This window comes from Mytilus trossulus, chromosome 2, assembly GCF_036588685.1.
Source record: "Mytilus trossulus isolate FHL-02 chromosome 2, PNRI_Mtr1.1.1.hap1, whole genome shotgun sequence".
NCBI classification, from domain to species: domain Eukaryota; kingdom Metazoa; phylum Mollusca; class Bivalvia; order Mytilida; family Mytilidae; genus Mytilus; species Mytilus trossulus.
In genome coordinates, this window is record NC_086374.1 from 56,137,182 (window position 1) to 56,148,718 (window position 11,537).

Here is an 11,537-nt window from a genome sequence, read left to right on the forward strand (position 1 = left end):
GAAAATGGAAGCGCTGAACCAAATATAACCAATAGTATATAAAAAGTGCATGGAACTGTGTAAGAATTTTCTATACTTTGCCAAATTCTATAATTTCAAATATTTAAAAAAAAATATTGATCGCCGACCCTTTTTTGAAGCTTGAATTTGTGAAATATCGGATGAAAGGATAGCTCGTAAAATATGTTTTCGAAAGGAAAAACCGTGACAACAATACAGAATCACCGTTCTCATAATAGTAAAGTAAGAAGATGCGGCCGTATGACGAGACAAACTTCCATTAAAGACCAATTAATAATTTCTATAGTTTACTCTATTGCAATCAACAATGAGCAAACCCCGTACCGTATAGTCAGCTATAAAAGACCCTTAAATGACAAATGTAAAGCAATTCAAACGAGAAAACTAACGGCCTGATTTATATACAAAATGTGCAAATTCCTACATAACATGAATTTTCTTAATTATTTGGTAAAACAATCCTGATTTAAAAATTGTAATCACTGAAAAAAATTCATAGATTACAATTTTCATTATCACTGAACTAGTACAAACTATATATTTGTTTAGGGGCCAGCACATATTCATCTATGTTATTGATTTCTATGGTTTATTTCCTTTCGAATGATATGCTAGCGCCTCCGGGTGCGGGAATTTCTCGCTACATTGAAGACCTTTTGGCGACCTTCTGCTGTTCTTTTTTCTATGGTCTGGTTGTTGTCTCTTTGACACATTCCCTATTTCCATTCTCAATTTTATTAAATATTTTCTTTTTAAAAAAATAGTTTAAACCCCGACCATCTTTAAATCATTGAAAGTTGGCAACGGCATTTCTTTTACAAAAATAAGCCAGTTAGTTTTCTCGTCTTAATTGTTTTACGTTGTCATTTCGGGGCCTTTTATAGTAGGCTATGCGGTATGGGTTTTGCTTTTGAAGGCCGTACAGTGACCTATAGTTGTTAATTTCTGTGTCAATTTGGTCTCTTGTAGAGAGTTGTCTCATTGGCAATCATACCACATTTTCTTTTTATATATTTCAATCATTTAACAAGACATCAAATTGTTATTTTGTGTTATTCTTGCATTTATAATTCTTCGCAAAAATTAAAAATTGTTCATGTATTTAAAATTTTGTTCAAAGTCAATGGAATTTTCTATTTGCACCGCCTTAAAAAAATTAAACCATATAAAGAAGCAACTTCGAAAAATCTCTGTACTTTAAGCGGCTTTTCACATGAGTAGAATATAAGGTCAACGCTTGAAACTTTCTGTGGAACAACGTCAAAATCGTCGTTTTATTAGGAACGTCGTGTAACGCAAAGTGGTACCAATACCGTGCGTAACGTCACTTCATGATGAACTGTCCGCTTTATTCAGACATTAGATTTGAACTTTTTCAAAATGCTAAACAGTTAATTGACAATTTTGAAATATTAACAACTGCACACAAGTTTACATCTTTAATGAAATGTGATGAGATCCAACCACTTTTGGCTAATACACTCCATAAATGTTTTATGAGACGTAAAAGATTTATATAATATTGTTTAAACTAAATGTATTGATTTAAATTTCCTTTTTTTTGTATTTTTACTTTGTAAATCTTTACTTGACGAATTTATTTTGAATTAAATTAAATCGTTAAATTTTTACTGTAATTTTTACTAAAAGTTTTACTGTAATTTTTACTAAAAGTTTTAATGTAATTTTTACTAAAAGTTTTACTGTAATTTTTACTAAAAGTTTTACTGAACTATAACTGAATTCTTACTGATTTTTTTTAATTTTTTTTTTTATTTAACCTTTACCCTAGTGGCGTTTTTAAGCGAACTAAACTGTAATTATACCTCTTTTGTATTTATTGTTGATTTTTATTAGTAAGTTCCATATTATTATTTTGAAGCAGTCATGAATAGATATTTTATAATTGTGTGTACATTTTTAATGAGTTTTAAATCATGTAATGCATGAATATGCCTTTTTATAAAAAAAACATTTTCCTTCAGTATAACTGTTATAGCTTTTATTTGTATATACAGTGTCTCGTAAGTCTTTATAGGCTGGGTATTGATCCTTTTTTTTTTATGATGTTAACGTTTTTTATGTACTTCAATGTAGATCAATATGTGACACTTTAATAAACTATTATTTATCTTATCTTATCTTATTGATTCCACAAGAAAGCAACAATAATTCTTATTCAAATTACTATTAATTATTAATTAACTGTTAACAAAATTTTGAATTTTTTGAAATACTAAGGCTTTCTACCTCAGGCAAAGATTACCTTAGCTGTATTTGGCAACACTTTTAGAAATTTTGGATCTCGACGATTTTCAACTTTGAACTTTATTTGGCTTTTTTACACTTTTTTGGATTCGAGCGTCACTGATGAGTCTTTTGTAGACGAAACGCGCGTCTGGCGTATATATAATATTTAGTCCTGGTATCTATGATGATTTTATTTATTTTTCTTAATTATTTTTAAGTTTAATTTCACAGTCTTGTAATTCCATGTTCCATAGGCGATACAGTAGATGGCACAGTAACTCTATATATCAACATTAGTACTATAGTACGTATAAACATCGTATTACCTTTCATAAATATAAAATGAAATATTAAATACACGGGCATATAAATTTCATATTTATATTGAATTTGATCAGATTAATAAGTTAGGTAATAGAAAACCGGTAAATAATTTAGCCTTGCTGAAAGGAAAGGTTAATTCTCATAAAAGAACCTATCCGGTTAAGTCATTGTTAAACCAAAAACCATTTAGGCATGGAAGTAACTTTATCAGTCATGAATACAATTGAAGTTGATATCGAATGTCTATTATTATTTGAAAATGTATTTCAAGCGAAATTTTAGAAGATTTATGATTAGTTTTACAGAGTATTGTTCTTAAGTGTAGTTCATATATCATAACGCAAGTAAATATATTTGGAGTGTACGAAAAATTGACTATAAATATGACGTCCTCTGAACTGCTAGAACTGTAAGTTTGTTATTTTATTTTGTTTTATTTTCAACTGATTTATGAATTAACTGTTTAGATTTAATGTGTGTCCTTGTCATGCTCATCGTGTAAGTTTGTAAAGACATTTGCTAAGCAATGTAATCCTAAACGCGTTTTGATGCTTTAGGCTGTTCATACATCAAGTCATTTACCTAGAATAATCACAATAAGATCAGAGGGCTGTTGGTTTATGAAAAAAAGACAATACTTAGTGATTAAAAAAAAAAAGTTGTCGATATTTACCCTTTATCACAATTAAAATAGATTCATATAACAGAGCAGGATTCAAAATTATTAGCATAAGGAGTAAATAGACGAACAAAACCCCACTAAATCAATTACCTACATTATACAAAAAGCTGATTATGATCGATTATGTTCATCTAAACAGACCCGAGGCCCCATCCCCCCTTAAAAAAAAAGAAAAGAAAAAGAAAAGAAGAGAAATCCAACACAAAAAACCTTGAATATCATTAAACTTTAATTTCACGGACACAGAACATATTGCCAAGGTTAAAGACATTTCTGGAGAGTAATCAGACAAAGTGAATCATCGTGAATGGTAAGGATCTGAGAGAGAACGCAAACTTTCTTGGGATTATCTATGTATTAAAAAAAACTTCCTGTCTTATTATACAAATAATGTTATGTTTACTGTTAATAATATATTTTTCATATTTTAACAGAGTTTGGTCTGATGAAAGTTTGAATTCTGTTTCACCAGATCATGATCATTTATCTTTCTACGAAAGTCCTGCTGCTAGTCCATATATTTCACATCATTATGGGACTATGTCATCATATTTCAAACAACCTTATATGGATCATCATTTCCCGGAACTAAGCAAACCATACCAGAATATGTGGAAGCTTGTTAGCAAACGTGAACTATCGCACATCATTACGAGACTGAGGCGAAGTACACTTTCCTCTCGAACTAGACAGAAAAGACCACGAAGTGAACATATTGGCGATCACATCAAACAAGAGGAACAACGCAAATTATGCATGACTCCAAATGGGCCAAAAGAATTTCGAAGCTTTCGCTGAGATTTTAATGTCTCAGTGTCGGTGCTTTTAATTATTTGCAATAACAATTAATTTAAATTATTTAAACACTTGTGTTTGTCTGTGTTGTTAACTAGCGAAACAAATAATTCATTGTTTTTTATAAGCAGAAGAATCATCATTTCAGTGAGTGCATTATTACCCCGAACATGAACATTAAGCAACTGTATACAATATGTACAGCAGTTAGTTTCATACAATTCCATACAAGGTACCAACAACAGTGTTATATTGTAAAATTTCAAATTTTGTATACTTAAAAAATAAAACAAGGAATGAAAGATCACTGTTAAAATTGATCTTTAACGTCAGAGGTTTAATTCGAATTAGGATTGATTTTTAAAAGCTTTTCAAGGAAATATAACTTTCCTGTGTGTTGATTGTTAATGGTAATATTTACGCATCATTGGATATCACAATGAAAGCGGCTGGTGTTGGACGTGTAAGGGTACAATTTAACGTATAAAACTTGAAAAAATTATTGTTTTTTGAGTATCCAGTGGGACATTTTCTTTCTTGGTCAGGACAATAACAGACCAAACAATACACCAAAAAAAATGGTACTGCAAATTGGAAAAATTAGATAAAGGACTGAAATGTTTGCTGTTATTTACAAAAAAAGACGGACAGTGAAATCGGGACATTAATTTTGCCTTGCAACATGTCTTCCACTAACACAAAGGTTCCTGGTTCGATTCCCGTTCGGGATGAAAATTTCAGGAACTCAATTTTCGGCTCTCCCTTGACACCATTCGCAAGTATGGTCTTGAGGAAACGATGATAGTCCGTCGGAAGGGGACGATAAATGGCTGACCCGTGTTAAGAGAGAGCCATATCTCTTGCACGTTAAAAACACCCTTGTAGATTTCGAAAAAGAGAAGGCTAATGCCGCTACAAGGCAGCACTCGCACCCGCAAAGTGGAAAGGGATTAATATAAGTTGCAAAACTTGTTTCCCAATCCACTATAAATAAATATGTTTAAACTAAATAGTTGTTACCATAGTCAATGTTTTGTAATTCTCAAAGTTTAAATTTTTAGTTATATCCTTGATCAATGTATTAATTTTTGCCTTTAAATCTGAAGACTGGTATGCCTATTCTTCGACAGATATAAAGGTCAAGTATTCCCCAGTCATATTTTCCCTGTCTCCTTTACCCCCTAGAGGTCTCTTGTTGTAGCGTGTTCGACTCAGGTGTAGGAGGTCGTTGGCATTTCTGTTTCTACGCTCATCTTCACCCAGCATTTAAACAGTAAGAGCAAAGCTATATATAAGAGTCAGAATGATGTGTCCGAGTAGGATAATATGTCTTGCTGTTGACTGTTACGTTTTCATTATAATGTTTTCCTTGCAACCCAGCACGTTAAAACTCTTGCTCAACGTGAAGGTCTAGTACAAAGCAGGCTGAATACATTGATAACTTATTAACATATTCTCGACCTGAATATACATTTAATTTGTAGGTAGACGCTAAACAGCCACCCATATTAATCACCCCGGTCTTCTTTACTTCACATAAATATGCTTGAAATAAATGAGATGACGTTTTTCCTCAAATATTACTAAAGAACGTTGTTTTAGCTGGCATTTACCAGCGCGTATATGCCCAAATATTTGTGTTACACAATCATTACAACACATTGCTACTAAAATACAATATTTGCACCATTGTTGCAAAATGCTAGGAATATACCAAGATGACGATAAAAAATCTCTCAAGTCGAAGAAAACATGGCAAGAGGACAAAAATCAGTCAACAAAAACCCTACAAACAAATTTCCCCGAATAAGGCGTATTTAGTGCAAGTGACTTTTAAAAAAAACCATTAATATTTATTACACTGTTTAAATTCGATAAGAATTTTGAAACTTTTGATGTTCTTCATGTGAAATATTTCAGAGGTTTGACACCATGTTCCTGTCTGAAATCAAAGACAAGGATGTGTTAATCGAAATTTCGTTTAATTTAAGCTATAAAGTGCTCTTATTTTTTAAATGTATGCAAATTAATTACCGATAAGCACTGTTTGACTTTCTTATAATCCTAACATTGTTTTAACGGTTTATTTAAGCCTCAGATTTAAGCTTCTGAAATATTTTAAATAACTGACTGACACATGTACACCATTGTTTTTAAAAATATATATTTTATAACAATTTTAATCCTCAAAAAATGTGTTTGCTGGGAGATACGTTTAATTGCATATTGTATATATGTACACTCCCTTTTTGTAGGACTATAATTCATATTGTTTAAGCTTAAATTTGAGTGTCTTTAGTAGCAATACCTGAATTGCTGTTTGGATTAACGCCTTAAAATGCATTTCAAACCATGGCTATTTCCCAAAAGTCCTTCAATCTTCAGTCTACAGCATCATAGATGTAAATGTTTTTCTTAAGTTTTAAAATCATTTTCTTACATTTCAACGTCCCCAACTGAATGTTATATTTGCTATTTGACGTTCAGCAAAAGACAATCAATTAATCTTAAATTTTAGCAAGTTATTTACTTGTTTTATCCAAAAGATGTCACAAAACAGGAAAAGAAAAAGAACTAGATTTTCCATTGCAAGCAATAGCGGATGGCACCCTTCCCACATTGCCAGGTGAGCAGCAGCCATTTTGAAAAAAAAATAATTCAAAGACGGCATCTACAGATGTCTATTTACCTTTTTGTAACTTTTCATTAATTTTGGAGCATTTTGAAATTTTTGAAATTTTTGAAATTTCCATGGTAACGGGTACCATTTTCAAAATTCCAAAGACAGGAGCCTCTTTCGGACATGCCATGTTACATAACCATTAAGTTGTAGAAGGTTTGATCCGATATTCTTGCAGGAAATGCAGCTTCAATGTGTTTTCCCATAGGGCCAATGTTAAACTTTCGCCCTGTTTCCATGACAATGGCAGCCATTTTGGAAATTCCTAATATTGTAACAACATCTAGGCATACCAAGGAACATTACCATAAAGTTTCATCCAGCTAGGTCTTATAATGAAAGATTTAGAATTTGCAATTTTTTTCACATTTTATCAGTTTCCATGGCAACAGCAGCCATCTTGGTGATGCCATACCCTGTTTGCAAAACTGCATATGCTGGGTAACATTATGGTAAAGTTCCATGACCATTGGATCATACAGTGCCAAGATATGGCCTGGACAAAAAGCGTGGAAGAAAAATAAAAATAACTAGATTTGCAATTGCAAGCAATAGCGGATGGCACCCTTCCCCTATTGCCAGGTGAGCGGTAACCATGGTAACGGCGGCCATTTTGGAAATTCCAAACTCAAAAGTCAAGTCTACATTAGCTGAGCAACATTTGTTATAAGTTTCAATAAATTTGAAGCATTTTGAAGTTTTTTGTATTTTTGCTGTTTCCATGGTAACGGCGGCCATTTTGAATATTCCAAAGTCAAACCCCCGCTGCAATAGTGTCCCTCCATAATCATATACAATCATATACCATTTAATGTCTATTAAACATTAATGTTCTAGAATGTTCTGTGAAAATTAAAAGTTTTGACCTTTTTGCATTGTTTCCATGGTAACAACAGATATTTTGGAAATTCCAACGCCAGATACCACATCTTCCAATGTTGCTCGTCGTTATTGTGAAGTTTCCTGAAGTTTGGAGCATTTTGAGAATTTTGAAATTTTTGGTGTAGTTTCCATGGCAACATAGTAGTTCCAATGAGTACCAAAATGATCCAACACTTGTATATAGTGGGCACCTACATTGTATTAAAATATAATGTTTCTGAGTTCAAGCATATCCAAACAGTTCACAAAAACAAAACTCTGATTTTTTTCACATTTGTTCCGTTTCCATGGAAACGGCAGCCATCCTAAACCATTCCATGGTGCCTGCAACTCTTTGCCTAAGGGTCCTCAATATAGTATAGTTCCATCAACTTTGGTTGATCGGATTTCCAGAAATCTCCTGGACAAAATGTGTGGAAGAAAAATAATAAAAACTAGATTTGTAATTGCTAGCAATAACGGATGGCACCCTTGCCCCATTGCCAGGTGAGCGGCAGCCAGTTTGAAAATTCCAAAGTCAAAAAGTGCATCTACAGATGTCTAGTAACATATTTGCAAAGTTTCATTAAGTTTGAAGCATTTTGAAATTTTGGATATTTTTGCTGTTTCTATGGTAACGGCGGCCATTTTGAAAATTCCAAACTCAAAAGTCAAGTCTACATAAGCTAGGCAACATTTGTTATAAGTTTCATTAAATTTAAAGCATTTTGAAGTTTTTCATATTTTTGCTGTTTCCATGGTAACGGCAGCCATTTTGAATATTCCAAAGTCAAACCCCTGCTGCAATTTTTTCCCTCCATAATCATTTACCATTTAATGTCTCTAGAATAAATTTAACATTGATGTTCTGGAATGTTCTGTGAAAATTCAAAGTTTTGACCTTTTTGCATTGTTTCCATGGTAACAACAGATATTTTGGAAATTCCAACGCCAAATTCCACATCTTCCAATGTTGCTCATCGTTACTGTGAAGTTTCCTGAAGTTTGGAGCATTTTGAGAATTTTGAAATTTTTGGTGTAGTTTCCATGGCAACATAGTAGTTCCAATGAGTGTCAAAATCATCCAACACCTGTATATAGTGGGCACCTACATTGTATTAAAATATAATGTTTCTGAGTTCAAGCATATCCAAACAGTTCACCAAAACAAAAAACTGGATTTTTTCACATTTGTTCTGTTTCCATGGAAACGGTAGCCATCTTGAACCATTCCATGCTTACTGCAACTCTGCACATGGGGGTCCTTACTATAGTAGAGTTCCATCAACATTGGTCCATTGGATTCCGAGAAATCACCTGGACAAAATTTGTTGCAAGAAGAAAAATAATAAGAAAAAAAAGAAACGTAGAATAACAATATGTCACCCCAACTCCGTTGAGGGTGCCATAATAAAAAAAAAAAGAAACGTAGAATAACAATACGTCACCCCAACTCCGTTGAGGGTGCCATAACAAGTAATCCTGTGTTAGGATGCTAACACAAAAGTCACCAAAACGGACCCCAAATCGTTTGTTCTGCGGTATCAATGATGCCAAATTACCTATGTGTAAAGTTTCATTAAATCGAATGGATTTTGATATTTTAACATTTTTGCCGTTTCCCTGGTTACGGCGTCCATTTTGGAAATTTTGAAGTCAAAAGTAATGTCCACATATGGTAGGCAACATTTGTTTTAAGTTTCATCAATTTTGAAGCATTTTGAAATTTTTGGACTTTTTTGCTGTTTCCATGGCAACGGCGGCCATTTTGAAAATTCCAAACTCAAAAGTTTAGTCTACATACATTAGGCAACATTTGTTATAAGTTTCAATAATTTTGAAGCATTTTGAAGTTTTTCATATTTTTGCTGTTTCCATGGTAACGGCGTCCATTTTGAATATTCCAAAGTCCAACCCCCACTGTAATGTGTTCCCTCCATAATTATATACAATCATGTACCATTTAATGTCTCTAGAACTAATTTGACATTGATGTTCTGGAATGTTCCATAAAAATTCACCCCCCTAAAATTATGCCAAGGAGACCCCCTACTGAAATAAAATTAGTTCCAAGTTGAAGCTGACATGTGTCTCTAAATATTCATAAAAGAAAATATAATACCATCTACTCTATTTACAGCAGAAAATTGATGAAATGCAAAAAAAAATTGACCCCACCCATCTTTGAGCCCCCCTAATTATGCCAAGATGACACCCTGGTATCACGGACATTGGGTTCTGCAACCCCCATGATGCAGACCTATACCCAGAATAAATATCAAGTTTCCATCCCCTAATGCTTTAAAGAAAATGGTACGACAGTTTAAGGGGTCAGAAAGAGAAGAATAAGAATAATAACAAGTAATCCTGTGTTAGGATGCTAACACAAAAGTCACCAAAACGGACCCCAAATAGTTTGTTCTGCGGTATCAATGATGCCAAATTACCTATGTGTAAAGTTACATTAAATCGAATGGATTTTGATATTTTAACATTTTTGCCGTTTCCATGGTTACGGCGGCCATTTTGGAAATTTTGAAGTCAAAAGTAATGTCCACATATGGTAGGCAACATTTGTTTTAAGTTTCATCAATTTTGAAGCATTTTGAAATTTTTGGACATTTTTGCTGTTTCCATGGCAACGGCGGCCATTTTGAAAATTCCAAACTCAAAAGTTTAGTCTTCATACATTAGGCAACATTTGCTATAAGTTTCAATAATTTTGAAGCATTTTGAAGTTTTTCATATTTTTGCTGTTTCCATGGTAACGGCGGCCATTTTGAATATTCCAAAGTCCAACCCCCACTGTTATGTGTTCCCTCCTTAATTATATACATCCATGTACCATTTAATGTCTCTAGAACTACTTTGACATTGATGTTCTGGAATGTTCCATAAAAATTCACCCCCCTAAAATTATGCCAAGGAGACCCCCTACTGAAATTAAATTAGTTCCAAGTTGAAGCTGACATGTGTCTCTAAATATTCATAAAAGAAAATATAATACCATCTACTCTATTTACAGCAGAAAATTGATGAAATGCAAAAAGAATTGACCCCACCCATCTTTGAGCCCCCCTAATTATGCCAAGATGACACCCTGGTATCATGGACATTGGGTTCTGCAACCCCCATGATGCAGACCTATACTCAGAATAAATATCAAGTGTCCATCCTCTAATGCTTTAAAGAAAATGGTACGACAGTTTAAGGGGTCAGAAAGAGAAGAATAAGAATAATAATAATAAGAAACGATACAAAAACAATAAGTCGCCAAAAACTCCGTTTTGGTGACTTAATAATAAGAAACGATACAAAAACAATAAGTCGCCAAAAACTCCGTTTTGGTGACTTAAAAACTAGATTTGCCATTGCAAGCAATAGCGGATGGCACCCTTCCCACATTGCCAGGTGAGCAGCAGCCATTTTGAAAAAAAAATAATTCAAAGACGGCATCTACAGATGTCTATTTACCTTTTTGTAACTTTTCATTAATTTTGGAGCATTTTGAAATTTTTGAAATTTTTGAAATTTCCATGGTAACGGGTACCATTTTCAAAATTCCAAAGACAGGAGCCTCTTTCGGACATGCCATGTTACATAACCATTAAGTTGTAGAAGGTTTGATCCGATATTCTTGCAGGAAATGCAGCTTCAATGTGTTTTCCCATAGGGCCAATGTTAAACTTTCGCCCTGTTTCCATGACAATGGCAGCCATTTTGGAAATTCCTAATATTGTAACAACATCTAGGCATACCAAGGAACATTACCATAAAGTTTCATCCAGCTAGGTCTTATAATGAAAGATTTAGAATTTGCAATTTTTTTCACATTTTATCAGTTTCCATGGCAACAGCAGCCATCTTGGTGATGCCATACCCTGTTTGCAAAACTGCATATGCTGGGTAACATTATGGTAAAGT